Raw genomic sequence first — 18,502 nt, 5'->3', positions numbered from 1 at the left:
CGCCCTGCCGATCTCCAGTTGTGCAACTGTGGGGAGGAGGCCTCAGCTTTCTGAGCCTCAGTTTCCCCATTGTGGGAAAAGGGAGGCGGACTGTGAGAGCTGTAAGTGCTCCATCTATGTTCTATGAACTCCTGCAGTCTCCTCCAATAGGTGTGTCTTCCTCTCATATTCAGTCCTTATCTGGCAGGTCACCTCTGCAGTTCTGAAATTTCAACACAGGAGCCTAGAAGTTAAGCCTAGTGACTGAGCCTAGACATCCTCGACATAAAAATCATTCCTGACCTCTCTCTACTTTCCCCAGGGAGTAGTGATCCCTCCAGACTAGCGCTAGGCCCAGGTCTTGCCAGTGGGGCACAGCTCCTGCAACACAACGGCATTTGTTGAGAAGTCTGCCTCTCTCTAAAAGGCTGTGCGCGTCGGAGCTCTTGCAGAGGAGATGATACGAGGCCTGGGACTTGTTTCCAAAGACCCCCACCGAAGAGGGAGGGCTGATAGTTGCTGAAGCTGGGTAATGAGTACATGGAGTTCGTGATCTACCGTTCGTTCTTTTTTGAAATGTGTTTGAAAGTTTACATTACAAAAATTTCTTGTTTAGTCATTTTTGTTTGTTTTAGAAAAAAAGGAATATACATAACTTGAGGTGAAGGACCTCAAATTTATCACTCCAAGTTGGGCATGGTGGCATGCACCTGTAGTCCCAACTACTCGGGAGGCTGAGGTGGGAGGGTCATTTGAGGCTAGGAGTTCGAGTCTAGCCTGGACAACATAGTGAGACTCCCATGTCTAAATTTTTTTTTTTTTTTTTTGAGACAGAGTTTTGCTCTTGTTGTCCAGGCTGGAGTGCAATGGCGCGATCTCTGCTCACCACAACCTCTGCCTCCTAAGTACAAGTGATTCTCTTGCCTCAGCCTCCTGAGTAGCTGGGATTGCAGGCATGTGCTACCACATCTGGCTAATTTTGTAATTTTAGTAGAGATGGGGGTTTCACCATGTTGATCAAGCTGGTCTTGAACTCCCAACCTGAGGTGATCCGCCCACCTTGGCCTCCCAAAGTGCTGAGCCACCACGCCCAGCCAAAAATTTTTTATTTTAATTTTGTTACCCCAGTTCCTATCTTAGAACCTGGTGTACAGTAGGCACATACAGTTGTTTTTTGGTATCTGTGTGGGATTGGTTCCAGGACCTCACTTGGATACCAAAATCAATGGACGCTCGAATCTGTGATATGAAATGGTGTTGTATTTGCATATAACCTACACGTATTCTCCCATATACTTTAAATCATCTCTGGATTACCCATAATACCCAATACAATGCAAATGCCGTGTAAATAGTTGCAATACTATATTGTTTAGGAAATAATGACGAGAAAAAAGTCTGCACATGCTCAATGCAGATGCAGCCATCCATTTTTCTTTTCTCCAAATATTTTTCATCTGCTGTTGATTGAATTCATGGATGTGGAACTTATGGATACAGAGGGCTGACTATTCTTGTTTATTTGCTGCACCATGGTTCTCCAGGTATACCATTTCGAAGTAAATCATTGAGGACTAAATCAAAGTCAAATTTAAAACTTTAAAAGATTCTCCAATAGTATCCATTAGTATCCAATAATATCCATTTAAATCAGTATGAGTTCAGCCACACGTATTTGCAAATGCCTGCCGTGTCCTAGGACCTGGAGATTCCCAAGCGAATGGGATCCCCAGATGTTTACAAAACTCTACCAGTAAAGATTTACAATGCACCCTCAAGACGTACACATATAAACATGTGTGTATATATGTTATATATTATATATAATATGTAGGTTATATATGTTATATATATACCTATATTATATATGTTATATGGATGGAGGATCACTTGAGGGCAATTCAAGTCGACCCTGGGCAACATAGTGAGACCCATCACACAGGACACACCATATACGGGTACACTACTGTATTATATATAATACATGTTATATATAATACAGTAGTGTGGCTGGTATAAAATGTACATATTATAACATATAATATAAATGTATTATATACACGTTATAATACTATAATATAATATATATACACGTTATAATACTATAAATAATATAATATTATTTCCTAAACAATATAGTATTACAACTATTTACACAGCATTTGCATTGTATTGGGTATTATGGGTAATCCAGAGATAATTTAAAGTATATGGGAGAATATATAATACATTTATATTATATGTTATAATATATACATTTTATACCAGCCACACTACTGTATTATATATAACATGTATTCTAACACATTATATATAACATGTATTATATATAACACATTATATATAACATGTATTATATATAACACATATAATACATCTATATACTATAAAGAACACATATCATATATGTATGTGTGTTGTATATAATATAGGTCGTATATATCTTATATATATCATACATCTATATTATATGTTACAATATATACATTGTATATAAGCCACACTACTCTACCAGTATATGATGTGTCTTATAAAACACATTTCAAATATAGAAATCTAAGTAAAATAAGATTTTTTAAAAATACAAGTAAGTAAAGTTGCAAGATTTTCTTCTCTTATTCCAATGGCCCATCTTGCTTCCTCTGTTTTGGAGGCTTTGCCTGTAGAGTATCAGTGTCCTGGGACCTGACACAGCTGCTGTGCAAAAGTAATTCCAGTCTGCTCAGTATACCAAGCAGAATTTAACACCTGTTTTTCTTTTGCTGGCCACAGCATCTAGTTTCCAGTAACTAGTGACGAATCGCCTTCAGCTTCATTAGAACCCTGGAGCAGAAAGCTCCAAGCAGTGGATGAGAGAAAAACCGAGACACCTCCCTCTGAGACAAACAAGAAATAGTCCTGTTCATTTGCTCATTTGGGAAACATCTATTGCAAATTCAGCACTTGCCAAGAGCCAGGCCAGGCTGAGCGAGGACTGCAGAAGCATCAGCCATGGACCCTGGACTGACATGGCCCAGGGGAAAAGGACAGACACAGACATACCTGGGATGGTCAGTGGCAGGAGGTTCAGGCCAGGGGCTCTGGGAGGAAGAAACTGCTTTCCCCTGAAGGATCTTCTTAAGAAGACTTTGTGAAAGAGGTGGGATAAGAGCCAGGGGGATGGGAAGAATTTGGCCACGTGGAGAGCAAAAACAGACTTTGGGAAAAAGAAATGTCCTTGGCAAAGATACAGGGGCAATACATTAAGGGTCATTCAAGTTTGCCTATCCTGCGTACCTCTGGAGATCATATATCCTGAGGCTGGGTGGGGAGAGAGCAAATCCTTACTAGAATTGCAAATAACAGAGACCTGGAAGGGCTCTCAGACTGAACACCCTGGAAATTAGAGAGGGAGGCTGCTGCTCTGACAACCTCTCTTCAAGCATGCTAGTGAAGGAGGCTGCTGAAGTTGTCCAACAAAACAAGCATTTATTGAGTGCAAAAGGCTAACGAGAGGGGAAGGCATTCCAATGCCCAGCATTCTTTTCTGCTGTGGAGGGACTGGGCATGATGTGCCCTGCAGGCGAGGCAGAAGAGATGACCCCAGGGCCTGTGCTGGCTCTAGGACATCATACTTTGACCTCTAGTGCCCTTCACCAGAACTAGGCACCTCTGGTAGAGACAGAATAGAAACCCAGGGTGACGAAGAGTCCCAGGAGGATGCTCAGTGGGCACTGTGCGCTCGAGGAAGATGAGCCCAGCACAGATTTGTCACAGAGGCACTCCTCATCAAGAAACTGGGTTCCAACCAGGTAAACGTGGTGTGTAGAGGGCATTCTAGGCAGAGAGGACCTCATGTGGATAAGCAGAGAGGCACAAAGGGGCACAGAAACCCAAAATCCTGCCGGGAAAGGCAGATGGTTCTGGGATCTGCCGATTTCAAAGAAAGCAGAAACTTTTGGGGTCTGGGAGGAGACAAGAGGCCCTGGGGGTCGCTTTCAGGCTGACTCTGCTGTGCCTAGCACTGGGTACTACACACAGCCAGTGCTTAATACGGGCATTTTTATTATAGATTGTCATTTCTAGGAAGTAAGGACTGGGATAAGCAATTTATTCTTACAAAGCCCCAGGCAGTGCCACACGCTGAGATGCATTTATTAAAGTCTTTTGAAGAGAGAGGGAGGAGAGAGAATGGGAAAGTGAGGAGGGTGAGCTGAAGCAGGGGTTGCCCATCCTCACCTCCACAGCCTCCCTAATGCCCAGGATCATAGCACAGGGCCTAAGAGGGGAAGGTAGACAGGAGCTGTGGAAGAAAAAGCAAAATGCACAGTGATGTCCTGAGTCCCATTCTATGGTCAAGCATGCCTAACATTTCCCTTAATATTCCCAACAATCCTGTGGGGTGAGATCATTATTATTCTTCAATAGATGGAGAAACTAAGGCTAAGACATGGTCATAGCTGGTCAGAGGGAGGAAGTGGCAGAGCAGACATTTGAGCTCAAATTCAATGTCCCTCCATTGTACCATCTTCCTCCAGATGCTGTGGTCTTGCTTAGACCACAGGGCAAACTGGGGAAGGGGAAGGCAGAGACGAGCACCAATAGGGTATCCCAGGAATATTCCTACTATGGTTTGAACATTTGTCTCTTCCGAAACTCATGTTGAAATTTAATTGCCATTATGACTATATTGGAAGGCAGGGCCTTTAAGAGGTGTTGAGGTCATGAGTGTGCCACCTTTACCACGGGAATGGGTTTGTTATTGCAGGAGTGGGTCCCAGTCCCTCTTGCTGTCTCTCTCTGGCCCTCTCTTTTGTCCTTCTGCCATATGATGCCTCCTGCCATGTTGTGACAGAGCAAGAAGGCCCCTGCAAGACACCAGCACCTTAATCCTGGACTTCCCAGCCTCCACAACTGTGAGAAATAAATTCCTGTTTACTATAAATTACCCCATCTCAGTATTCTGTTACAGTAGCACAAAACAGACGAAGACACCTCCTGGCTGTTCTTCCTGTTCCCTGGACATCTCTAGGTAGAACCCCAGGAATTGGTGAGGTCCTTCTTCCTGAAGTCTGGGGTCCACAGTAGCCTCCTATTCCCTTTCCACCCCGGTTTCTTGCTCCAATCTCATTTTACATTTTACATCTGGAAAGATAGCACTCACCCTTAGAAACAAAACAAAACAAAACCCTGGGACTTTCCCAGGCCTTGGCGTCCCTTCCCTCCCAGTAGTTGGAAGTCCTGGGTTCCAGTCCAGCCTGAACTTCAGTTTCCCCACTCAGTACTGAGAAACTCGGTAACCACTAAGGTCCCTTCAGCAGCCTACGAGCCTCTCCTTCACTCCTCAAACTTCTTTTCCTTTTGCTCCCTGTCCCATCCCTCAAAACCCAGGGTTCCCCTTCTCCTGGTGAGTCAGCAGCAGCCTGAGCTTACCCATCATAGGTCCCCAGAAGTCCCAGGATAAGTCATCTTAATGGGGCAGGCTAGGACCAGGGCCTCTGTACAACCTAGCCAGGGCATGCTGGTCAGGGGATTTGGGGAGGCAGCACCATTCCTGATTCAAAGCCCAGTCCAATTGCTTCATTTGAGAGAGACCTCCAAGTACAGTGGAAAGCACACAGTCTTTGGCATCATGCAGACCCAGGTCTGAATCCCGGTGGCTCTGCTTTCTAGCAGTGGAACAATGAATGTGTTGCTTGGCCTTTCTGAGCTCCAGTCCCTGATTCATCCTGACTTAGGGGGCTGGTGGAGGGTGACCACAGACAGTGCATGTGAAGCACTTGGCACAGGCCTGTCACACAGCAGAAACTATTCTCTGATGCCTCCTAGACTGGTATATTAGTAGGATTCCTAAAGTATAACACTTAACAGTCACGGGGATCACATGGCATACGGGAAGACAAGCTGCCAGCCATGCTCAGCTAACCACCAAAGCTGAGTAGTTTCAGGATAAAACACACACCTTTCAGCATGGAAGGCCTCCCCCAGGGAGAGTCCCAGATAGGTCACTTTAATTTGATACGCTTTTTTAAAAATTGGGTTTAAAGTCATAAAACAGCAACAGTGAACTTCTCCTGCCTCTGCAGGTACATGGTCCCAGGTGGGGAGTGGCGGCATTAATTAAATTCACCCAGTCTCCCCCACGAGACCAGGTGGTCTCAAGCCCAGACACCACCCACCGTGTGGTCTCCTGCACCAGGAAGTGGGTCCTCCCAAGTCCCAGCCTGGCAAAGGATCCACTTTATCCACCAGTCTCACAAGCACCCTGCCCTCCCCCAGATGCCCACCCCAACCTAGCCTAATTCGGTCCTAAGTATTCCTAAGGTGCCTTCCAATTTCCCGCTGTAATAAATGGCACAGAATGCAAATGGAGGTGGATGTGGGACACAGATGTTTGCACTAATTTAATTGAGGGAACACCTTGGATTAAACACTTTGCAAAACACTCACAAATAGGTTCAGTGCATTTGGTAATGAAAAGCCTCCCAGTCCCCCGGCACTTTGCTGAGGCTGCCTGGGGCTGGGAGTGGGAGGGCAATGGGGGGAGAGGCCTAGAACAGGCAAGACACAAGATGCCTCCAACTCAGGGGGAAGGCGAGGGAGCCAGGTACTTGGGAGGGTTTATAGCAGATTCTTTGCCAGCTGGGGCCAACCCCACCAAGAGACAGATCTGGAAGGGTTGGGGTTAAGGGGAGGCAGCGTCTGCATCCCCAGGTGGAGAACTGCTCGCCTCGAGAGGTCGGCAACAAGCAGATGCCTCTCCATTCTCAGGACACAGCTCCAGCATGTAGGCCTCACTGTCCAGCTGGCTGAGGGCCAGGCACCCACCTACAGGAGACTGGGGTCCCCAGACCCTGTGACCCCGAGGAAGATCAGCCTCGCTGACATTTGGAGCATAAGGTTGGCTGGGAAATATCTCAGAAATGTGGGTGTGATTTGCAAGGCAGTACTGATCTCTCTGCAACAACTTCTTCCTTGCCTTCCCCTGTAGCTCAGGGTGCTTCAGAAGCTCCAATTTTGTGCAGTTACCAAGCTCTAACCCTTTCCTTCATCTTTCATCCTTCCATCCATTCATCCAATTGGCTCTGGGGCTCCAGTGACGAGTGAAGCCCAGTACCTCCCCTGGCAGTGCACACTGGTAAGGGAGGCAGGCAATAAGAGTCCCAGGTACACTGTGATAGATTCCCTCATGGCAGTAAACTTGGTAACCTGGGTGCCTGGAAACAGTGCAGCAACTATGGCACAAGAGGTGAAAAGACCAGTGGAGAAAAGGGCAAAAAGTGTCTTTGGCAGAGGGAACAGCATTTGAAAAGACAACAAGGCATGGAGTCCAGACAATGGCAGAGACTCAGGAAGACCATTTCCATGGACCCACTTCGGGGACAGGTGACTTAACTGAAGATAGGCCACTTTCCCAGACTCATCCTCCCACCGCGCGGACGGTCCACCAGGAAGGGGAGAGGGCAGGGGCCTCTGGGCTGAGCCTCCAAGCCCTGAAAGCTCCCACTGTTGGCCGAATCTAGAATCAGTTCCTATAACCATTGCTCCACAAGTCCCAGAGTTCAAATCAGGCCTAGATGATTTTACATTCCTGAAAACAGAATCCCCAATTTTCAAACACAGTGATCACTTCAAGTGTAATAACCATTATAGTAATAACTTCTTATATTTGTGCAGTGCTTTATAGTTTATAACACACTTTCACATATCTCTTTTAATCCTCCACCAACAACCCTTCGAGAAAGAATAGGAAATATTATCATTCTTGCTTTCTAGATGAGAAAATTAAATCCCAAGGTCCCAGCTAAGTAAATAACAGAACCCAAGTCTGTCTGACACCAAAATGCACACTTGTTCAATCCTTCACTTATGCATTGCATTCACCGAGCATTTGTTGAGCACCTACTGTGTGTCTAGAAACACTATAGGCTCAGTAGAGCATGATGGGGATGTTAGGATGATTGCAAGCCTAGATGAAGAGATAGGCCATGGACAGACGTGCCCCGACAAAGCACAACAAGCAGAGAACTAACACTCAGAAGCCAAGAAGGAGACAAAGCCACTCTCCTGAAAGACCGCCTCACCCACACACTCACACACAACCCGCCCTCCCCTATCCCTGCCCCACATCGCACAGGAAGGCCTGAGCCATTTCCCCTGGGCTGCTCCATCCCCAGCATGGAATGCAGACTCCTCCACCCCCGACGTCCCCCCACTAGCTGGGCAGCAGTCCAGAACCAGTAACCAGAGGCCACCCTGCAGGGCCTGTGCACCACTCAGGCCCCTAGCACATGCACACACACACAGGCAGGGACACGCCGGCATCCCAGAACATGTATGAACCCTGGGGTCCTGGGGAGAGAGAGTAGGGCAAACTCCCAGAGCAGTTCAGCTTCCAGTAAGGATGGATGGGTGGATGAGCGGGTGGGGGCATGAACAGGGGAGACTGGGAAGTATAGGAGCTTTTACCTCCCTACAGGTAGATGCTCCTGGGGTTCCTCAGTGGGCCCAGTTACAGACCAATACTACCTTGTCCTCCGATGACAACAGGTGAGCCTCAGTTCCCTCTGCAAAAATAGTACCCACCTTACATGTGAGCATGTACGAAATGAGACAGTGACACACCAAGCACAGGGCCCCCACATAGATGGGGAACCAAAGATGTTCCTCCTTACCCTGTGAAATGAAGGTAATGAATGGATGGGCAGCTACCTCTTCGTGGTCTCCGGAGAAATCAGTCCCCTGACCCGCCCGCCCCCCATCCCCTGCCACCTTCACCATCCATCCTGGAGCTTTGGGGCTTAACTGGAGAGTGCCTCTCCATCACTTCACCCCCTTCACCTTGAATCATACATTCATCCTTCATCCTTTCTCTCTCTTTGTTGTTGTTGTTGTTGTTGTTATTGTTGTTTTTGATGAAGTTTCACTCTGTCGCCCAGGCTGGAGTGCAGTGGCGCGATCTCAGCTCACTGCAACCTCCGCCTCCGGGGTTCAAGCGATTCTCCTGCCTCAGCCTCCTGAGTAACTAGGATTCTAGGCACGCACCACCATGCCTGGCTAGTTTTTGTATTTTTAGTAAAGACGGGGTTTCACCACGTTGGTCAGGCTGGTCTCGAACTCCTGACCTCGTGATGGGCCTGCCTTGGCCTCCCAAAGTGCTGGGATTACAGGTGTGAGCCACCGCGCCAGGCCCATCCTTTCTCTTAATCAGTCTTGTTGGGTGCCTGTTATGGCCAGGAATGATTCAAGGTATTGGGATTGAAAGAAGAATGGCATTCAATGGTTCACTTGGATAGATAGACTAATAATTGTGTTTGAGTCTTTTGATGGTCTACAGGCAAAGGAATGCAGCAGCATAGGGATCGGGGAGGCAGGGAAGGCCTGTAAGGAGGAAGTCACAGAGGAGATAAATGAGCAAGGGCTGCCCAGGCTGAGGACAGTCCACATAAGCAGCATGTGCAAAGGCACTGAGGCATAAAAGTACACAGAGTATTCGTCAGGGGAGATTGAGCAATCCAGCGTACTTGGGGTATCAGCTGTAGGAGTGTGCCTGTGCATCTGAGTGTCTGTATTTACAGGGATGGGGAGCAGCTGCAGGGTGAGAGATGAAGTTAGAAAAGTAGACCAGGGTTGAACTGTGGAGCTCATGGTCAGCCAGGCCAAGAAAGCTGAACTTCAACCTGAGGATAGCAAAGAACCACTGGAGCATGGGGATGGCATGGATGCATATCACAGCAGCATTAATTAGGCTCCAGCTATTGCAAGCACAGCGCTAGGCTCCTCCAGATACAGGAGGCTCTCCTTGGCTAGCTCTGATGATAAATGAGTCTAACAAGGTATTTTCCTCTTTGATTCACGCAACTATCCCTGGAGAAATGGCTAGCTTTGGAGCAATTTTTCCTCTCTGAAGAGCCAGCTTGGCTGGCTAACTGTGAAGGCAAGAGGAGGGGATCCTATACCATCACAACACTCCCCCACAGCCAGGGATACTGGGAGCAGCACTTGGAAGCCCGTCAGAACCTCCTTATAAGCCTCCCAGTTCTCCCTCTGAGGATTTGAGAAGAACCTGAGAATGGGTAACGGTGGAAGTGACACGCACCACAGAGAAAGAAAAAAGAGGGAAACCCTTTCGGGCTGGACAAGGATTTAGAACTGCATTTCAGTGGATGAAGAAAGGAGATTTGGGTGGTGGCAGCCACCTTGCAGCTTCCAAACTCTGCTCAAAGCCTCTTGCCCTGCTTGCAGCAAGAAAGGGTCTCTCTCCCTTTCCATCTCTTTTCTCTCCTGCCTCCCATCCCTCCTTCCCAGCTACTCTCCAGAAAGGTTTATGGAGAAGACTCCAAATAGCCCCCTCTCCTGCAGGCATAGTCACACCAACTGAAAGGAGATTTAATTAGCAAAATCTCGTTAGGCAAACGAAATTATCCGTGAGACAATACTCTTCTGGACAGGGGGTATGATTAAACAAAGCCATTAATTGAGAGAGTTGCCTTGGCGGCTCCCCGATGCATTCATCTCTGGGCCTGCTCCACTCGGCCTCCTTGGGCCAGGGGAACAGAGTCTGCCTCCTCCCCTGCCTGGTCCACCTCCTCCCCACTCCATCTCACTCTTCTGGGGTGCCTCCAGTTGGGGCTGCAGACCTCGGCATCTCATCAATCGGCCTCTCTGCCGCCAGATTCCTGCTAAAGTGCCTTGATTGCATAATGTCTATTTGCATAATGTAAATTGCAATCTCCTAGCTCAGGAGGCAGGAATCACAGAACAGCCATTATTTTTTACCACTCCACAAAAATTCCACATTTAGAAAGCAGATTTGCAGCTTGGAAAGCCTGAATCTGAATCCTCCAGAAATGCCATTAAATCACACCAATTAAGCCGGACCAGCGAAAAGCCCCTGTCACTGCTCTCTGCACGCTCAAGGACTACCAGCCTAGATGGAGGCCATGAGAATCTGGAGGCTTGGGCCACGGAGCTGGGAGCAAAGCTGGAAGAGGCAGGAAATTCTGTTTTATAAACCTTAGCACACACCCTTCGAGCATAGGTTCCCATCAAGATCTGGTCGAGCGGGGTGGATCGAGTCTGTTGTTTTTACGCTCGTTGCCTGATCTCCTGTGGGCACACTGTTTGACTGTCTGTAGATGCAATCTACGGAGAAAAGAGAGTTCGTGAAGAAGAAACCACCACCTTTCCCAAAGGTAATGGGAAGATCCAAAGTGTTTCACATGGGGTAAAACATCCACCCTTTTAGTGGTTCTTTAATGACCTTTTCTGTCTCCTTTCAAGTCCCCTCCAGTACACTGAAAGAAAAAATGAAGACAAACCCTACTCAGGCCAGACTGGCCTGGCTGGTTTCTGAGCTCTTTTTGAGAGTTGTTTCCTTACAGGGCACTGGGTTGAGGGGTGAGTTACAAGGTCTCTGGAAAGGGGGCATTCCCTTGGACAGCCAGCCAGGATCCCAGCTTCTCTGCAGCAGTATACCTGGCTAGTGTTTTGCCTCTTTATTGCTCATTCAATATTCATTTGTCAAAGGGCAAGATGCTAATGTGTATTATTAAAATATCAATAGTTTATGAGTGAACTTTTATGGAGAGTACAGTTAAAGGCAAGATTCTTGACCATCTCTGTCAGAAGCAATGGAAAGGAATAGTCTTTCTTTCCAACTCCACTTTTTATTTATTTACAGGGTGAGTGAATGGCTGGAGCCTTAGTGAGTACCTATTGTATGCCAAGAATGGCTCCAGATATGTACACATGCTGGATGGCAGTGAGTCCTCACAGCAGTCCTGAGAAGTATATACAACCCCATTTCCATTCCAGAGATGAGGAAGCCAAAGGCCAAAGAGATGTGCCCAGGATCACATGGGTGCTAAGGCTGGGCTTCAAACCTGATCTTTGTACTTCAAATCCAACATTCTTTCCCAAGCTAGAGCCTTGAAAATCTAAATGATCTTTATGTTTGTTTCTATCTGTTTCCTTCACGTACCCAAATTAAATGTTAGCTTCCTGACCTAAGTTTCACAAAAGGGGACAGAACAGGAAACCATTCCGTACTTTCACCTAGACTCAACTCTATAAAGTAGGCCCACTTAGATATATCTAAACAAGTTCCCAAAATCTTAACTGCACATTTAGAATCTTAGAAATGAAGGTAACATTGGGGATGATACCATCAGACATTTCCATTTACAGAGGAGTAAACTGAGTATCACACAAGAGAACAGTATAAGTCTCAAGTATAGAGAATCCTCAGTTGAATTTCAACTCTGTTACTTCCTAGGGTATTCCTCTTGTTCTCTAAGCCTCCTCTCCTCTTCTGTAATAGAGATAATAGCAGCATCCCATAACATAGTGTGAGGGTTCAGTGAGAGAACGCACCGTAAGTGCTTAGCATAATGCCTAGCGTGTAGTAAGTGTCCAATAAGTGGAAGAATCCAAGACTCTCCCTCCAAACTCCAGCACTTTTTATCAAGACCAAGTCCACTCACCCCTCTCGTCCCTGCCCCCTCCCCTTTGGTATTAGCCATTCTCAGATCTCAGCCCTTTGGGGATACGGGCTGGTTGTTTCTACTGTTTGGTAGCTTGGGCTTTTTTCTATCCCTTTAAGTCATAACAAGGCACCCAGGACACTCAGATCCTCTTCCAGCATTTAGCTGCATCTGGGTCAGAAAAATGGCACAGGAAAGAAACTATAGTTCTTGAAGGGCACAGCCTCCCCAGGACATAATATGTGGCAGACGGGAAGGAAGGAGAGCAGGGGATGTGAGGTCAGCGAGGAGGGGCTGCCCCGAATTCCCCAGCTACAGCACAGCCCCTTAGAGCATCTTACATCCTAATCTTTGTGTGAAGCCTACCCCAGCTTGGAAGTCCATGGGGATGGAGGTCCAGGGAGCCCTGGATGTGAATGAAGGGCTCAAGGCTTGTGGAGTCCTAGCTCACAGTCTAGGACTCCTCCAGATCTGACACTTGAAGCTGTGGGTCACAGACTCAACTCAGTCTTGCTGAGATGGACCCTGAGGTCAAAGTTTCTACCAGCTGCAGGACCTGCTAACATCAGCATGGCCTGCCCAGGAAGGAATCCTTGCCTGGCCTCCGTGGGCCCTTTCGACTCAAACATTCTGTGAATTAAGGGATAGTGTAATTTATCTAAGGCAGGGGGTTCTTTAGCCTGTCTTTCTAGCGGGAACAAATCACCCCCAAAGAAGGGTTCCTTTTATTCTTTCTGGGAAATAGATGAGGCTGTGCTATGCCAGACCACTAATTTGATGAGTACTGATTGTGGTAGACTGTATTCTCTAAAGACAACTGCAATAAGATACATCCTATTCCTCATGCTGTTCTTTCAATGTGATGTTGATACTCCTTGGAGAGATGGAGTGGGGGGGGGGGGGTATTTGTGTCCCCTTCTCTTAAACCTAGGTGAACTTTTGCAACTGCCTCAGTTGAGAGAATGCAGTGGCTGTGATGCTGCTTGTCTTCAAAGGGCAGGTAATAAAAGGCAGCACAGCTTCCACTTGCCTTTTGCTGTCTCTTGAATGCTCACCCTTGGAATCAAGCCGCCATATTGTGAGGAAGCTCAGGCTACATGGAGCTGTCACATGGGTCTGGCCAAGACAGTCCAGCCAATCTCTCAGCCAACAGCTAGCATCAAAGCCCAGAATAATGAGAGAACAAGCCTTTGGATGATTCCAGCATCTAGCTTTTGAGCTGCCCCCACTGAGATTCCATGGTGGTACCTCATGGCACAGAAACAAGCTGCCCCACCATGCCCTTTCCAAATTCCTGACCTGCAGAATAAATTATGTTAAGCCATTCTGTTATGGGTGATTTGTTACATAGCCTAGAAATGGGACACCACTGGAATTAACTTGGAATATTTGCTGTTTCCTTCTCAAATCCAGCCCTCACTGGCCTTGTCTCTGAAACTTCAGACTTTTAGACTCTTCCCTTCTCAACTGGTCCCTATCACCCTGAGCCTGCCTCCTCCTCTCCTCTTCTTCCTTTCCCTCCAAAAGACAGGATCCCCATGCCTGAGGCCACCCTGGTGAACCACTCTCTGCAAGGTCATTTGAATCTTTCCATTTCAGAGCCCTGAGACCTGAAGAAACCTGCGTTTCCTGGTTCCTCTCTGTAGGCCCAAGACTGTGTCCCTGCCAGGGAGCTTTCCTGGGTGTGGTGGCCAGAGCCGAGGTGCCCGGTTGCCCTCAGGGATCGGGGGATGCGCAGGCCTATTTTCCCCCATGCTCTCAGCTCTCATTAAGGTTCACGCTCAGCTTGCTCCTCATACTTGACTTATGAGGTCCCTCTAACCTCCCATGCGAGGAGACATCGATTCTCACAAAGGTCATTATCTTCTAGTCTGCCCCCCCCCCCCCCCCCCCCCCCCCCCCCCCGCCGCCCTTCCCCGGACAGGATGGGGGGAGGGACCCTTCCCCCTAAACTCCGGCCTGGAGATCTGACTGCTCCTGAGCAGGGCTGCAGAGGAGGTGCCCTGGGAGCCCAGGCCCGTCAATCACAGAGGCGACCGGCGCTGAATCGCAGGCCATTAGGCGGGAGGGCCGGCGCCCTGCTCACTCACCGGGCAACCATCGGCAGGATGTTAGCCGATCACAGGGCGGCCATTCTTATGATTTATTCAAATACTCATTACAGTCAATCTATTTTTACACAGAGGTGAAGATGTGCGCTGATAACGGTTAATCATTTATAATTCCATGGACTGGTTGGAAGCCAATGTACTATCAAAGTCGTGGCGGCAGCAGCTCAGCCTCAGGTAGCCCCATAAGGAGGGTAGGGAAACTATGCCCGCCCAGGGCAACTCAGTCATCCAGGTAACCCTTACTAAAGAGCGAGTAGGCTGAGGGTGCAGTGGGCAGACTGAGAAGTAGGAATCCCGGACTTTACCCTCCAGGAGCTCGTGGCCTTGCTGGAGAGGGCATGGTAATGTGACAGCCAGAGGTGGGGACGGAGGCAGGGGACACAGGCAGGGGCAGCGTGTGTGAATGCTGCGGAATTTCAGACAGGGAAGAGATCGCTTCCAGCTGGCATTACCAAGGAAGGCTCCATGGAGGAGGCTGGACTTAGGCTGGGTCCCACAGGTGGGTAGACTTTTGCCAAGTGGGGAGAACCAATATGAGCAAATAAGCCTAAGTAAGAGGTCAAGCTATTACTGGGCTGATGGAAGGGAAGCGGTCAGCAGCATTTCCTTTTCCCTCCCTCATGCCTCCCCAGAAATAATCAGATGTAAAAGCAAGTGCAGGCTATAAACTTGGCCCAGTTTGAGGACTGATGTTGCCACTTCCTCCCCTCACTGCCTCCCAAGCTTAGCCCACAGGCAATAGTGGCTGGGGTCTGGGTCGGCCTTGCAGACTCAACAGCTTCCTTCTCCGGCACTCATGACACATGTAACACATCGAGTCCACCTTAATGCACAATCAATATAGTCTAATTAAATAGGATGTCATATTACAGGGCCTCTTTGTCACATTCAGACATAATCTAATTAGAGCTCCACTGTATTTTACATTCTGACTAGCTCTTTGTTGAGTGTTTCTCTTGCACAATGCATGGCTGTTAAAGATCAGGTTCAGGGCTGGTCTTTAACCCCTAACCTTATTGAGTCAGCATGGAAAACGCCAATCAAAGTTACTTACAGTTCACAGCCCCTTTTCTAGTGAGCGGCATGGAGGATAGAAAGCCTCAGAAGTCCTGCTCCAGACTTCACCTGCCAATGAAAGAAAACATCTTTATAGACTGTGTAAGATGCTGCAGAAGTGAAAGCCGGGGTGGGGATGGGGGTAAACCCAGAGGTGGGTTTGGCTCAGGAAAAAGGCCAGGGCTGGCAGCCATGTGCCCGCAGTACTGAGTGAGACAGCTTCCTAGCAAGGGACTCCTGTTGCAAAACTATTATTGTTTAGAGACCTAATCAGGGCAGTGAGAGGTTCATGCCCTCCTCTACCTGCTTGGTGCCTCCATTTCTTAGGACTTGTATTTCCCTTCCCTATAGGACTACCAGAGGAGAGAAAAGGCTCATGGTTGTCAAGTGCCCTGAGCTGACCAAGGTAATAATCATTTACGGGTGCCTCCTACCTATTGGAATACCCCATGCAGGGGAACAGAGCAGAAAGGCTCCTATGAAACTTTGCATTCTAGACAGGGAAGGCTGCAAAAGGCAAGCAAGGAACAACACTGACCCTGTTGTCTCCTGCAGGAATATGAAAGTCTTGCTGCAGACGAGAACTTGCAAGTAAAGGTGAAGAGTCCAATAGGGCAGGAAGAAAAATGTACATGGAGAAGAATGATGGGGCAGGACTGGAAAGATAAACAAATCTGTCTGCTTTTAATTGTCTTCCTGGAGTAAAACAATTTTGTAAAAATAAAAACCGTCAACACATATTTATCAGTTGTCTGCTCTGTGATCTACACATGCTGAAGCAGCAGAAATAAAATCTATGGGTTCTGTTATAAAAGCACTGCCTCCACATTGCTGGGGAAGGGAGATCACCCACATAAAAGAACCCCCAATAAGGCCAGACTGTATATGAAGTTATGCTAACGTGTACAGAAGCGATACCTATTCTCTCTCCACAGAGACACGAAGTCTGCAAGAGTTGCGGCACTCAAGGGGTTTTCATGAGGAGGTGGAATTTGAATGGTGTCTTGGCGGACTGGACAGACAAGAATTGGCTGGTGGGAGGGAGGGAGAGGGCATTCCAAAGAAGGGGGCTATCTGAGCAAGGGCCAAGGGGCGGAAGAGCATGGATGGTCCTGGGATGATGCAGAGACTTGTCTGCCTGAAAGACACTAGAGGAGAGAATAATGCCAGCTCAGCAAGGTGGGGCCAGAGCATTCAGAGGTTTCAGTATCAGGCAATAGAGGGCAGGCTAGCCTGTGGGATCACAGAGACATTGAAGGTTGTTCAACAAGGACTTGACATAATGTAAACCCTCACATGTCCCTGCCCTCTTTAGTACTTTCCCTTTAATTAAGACAAGCAAGCCTTTTTGGAAGAAGGTGGAATTTCAGTTAGAAGATTCAGGGATGGGGTGTAGTGAGATGTGCTGAGGAAACCAAATTGACTCTCTTGTTCATGATGACTTCCTTGAGGCAAAGGCATTTCCTCCGGGGCTGTCTCCTTACACCTGCGTGATCAAGACTCATAGCTCATGGATGTGCCTCAGAGGCAGGACCAGACCACTGGACTACAAACCATTGAGGAAAAGGACCATGTCTTCTGCATCTTTATATCCCCAGAACCTAGCAGAGTGCCCAGGATGTGCTGGGTTCTCAATAAATATCTGCTGAAATCTTGAATGGTGGACTCTTATCATTCCAACCAGAGTCCACCACCAGCACCTCAGAACCAACCCTTGCCTGGCAATGGGTTCCAACTTGTATTATTCTAAACTACTTACATATTACTACTGAGCATGATATGAACTTGGCACATGAAGTCTCTAGATTAAATTACATGGAGCTGTATGTTCTATCCCTGTCCTCTGGGACTGTCCGTCTGAGACACCTGTGACTTGAAAGAAGAGATGGCAGACTTTCCAGGTGCACATGATGCAAAGCTGAGAAAAGCAGCTACTGTGCTGGAGGGATAGATTCAAGATTGTTAGAAAACTTTTAGCAAGCTGAAAGAACAGGCCAAAAGTGAAAAGTCCATTTTTCCTTTACCAGTTTTTATTTCTTGCATAATAACATCATGATAACTACAAATGAAATAATTTTGAAAATAAAGAAAAAATGCCCACAATCTCATTACTCTAAACCATAAAATTAGTATATCCTACGTCCACATGCAAATCCACCTTTTTTTTTTTTTTTTTTTACAGACTGTTTTGTAGAAAAGACTTGACAGGAATATATATACCAAATCCCACTCTTACATTTAGAACATGTATTGAAAAAAAAAAAAAAAAAAAAAAACAGAATGGGGTGACCCAGTGTGAAAAAAAAAAAGACTTGGATTATTTGATTTAAATCCAAGCTCAAAATGAGCCCAGGGCGTGATATTGTTGCCAAACTCACTAAATATGATCATAGCTTGCAGTAATAGCCATACGGTACCCAACTGAGGGTTGAATGATCTCCACTCCGAACTTACCAGTTTGTATTTGTTCTACATGTAGTTTTAGCATCTTATTTTAAGAACTTTGACAATGATGAGTAGAAAAGAGAGGAGAGAGAAGATGTCTAGTGGTTAAATTGTGGGTTAGAAGTCTAGTGGTTCAAAGGATAGGCTCTGGGATCACACTGGACACGTTTCGATTCTGGTTTGACCATAGGCAAATTACTTAGCGCCCCCATGCCTGTTTTTCATCTATAAAATAGGGCTAATGCTAACTCCTCCTCTGAGGGTGGTGGTGAGGATGAATTACTTAATATACTGGAAGGTTCTTAGAACACTGCCTCATACAAAATAAACACTCGCTGAATGTTAGCTATCTTTCCTGTTGTGGCTATTTTCAGTATTAATTAGGAGGCCATGAGGCAGAAGATAATGGAGAAAAAACTAGAGATGTATCTTCCTTGTCCCTTTCTA

General features: G+C 47.1%; 1 protein-coding gene across 5 annotated transcripts in view; it reads right to left on the bottom strand.

The window, feature by feature from the left end:
- PKNOX2 (PBX/knotted 1 homeobox 2) overlaps nt 1-18,502 on the bottom strand; it is a 268,109-nt gene that overhangs the window by 181,886 nt on the left and 67,721 nt on the right. For 2 of the 5 annotated variants that reach the window (XM_023208561.1, XM_023208560.2), the window contains exon 2: nt 15,609-15,679. The exons of 1 other annotated variant lie outside the window; for it this stretch is intronic. The gene's annotated coding sequence lies outside the window, so the exon portion shown is untranslated. Of the gene's footprint in view, nt 1-15,608; nt 15,689-18,502 lie in introns of those variants that run through there. 2 more of the 5 variants (XM_031933885.1, XM_023208563.1) reach the window with 2 other exon arrangements.

Source organism: Piliocolobus tephrosceles, chromosome 13, assembly GCF_002776525.5.
Source record: "Piliocolobus tephrosceles isolate RC106 chromosome 13, ASM277652v3, whole genome shotgun sequence".
Taxonomy (NCBI): domain Eukaryota; kingdom Metazoa; phylum Chordata; class Mammalia; order Primates; family Cercopithecidae; genus Piliocolobus; species Piliocolobus tephrosceles.
This window is presented reverse-complemented; position numbering and strand designations above follow the sequence as displayed.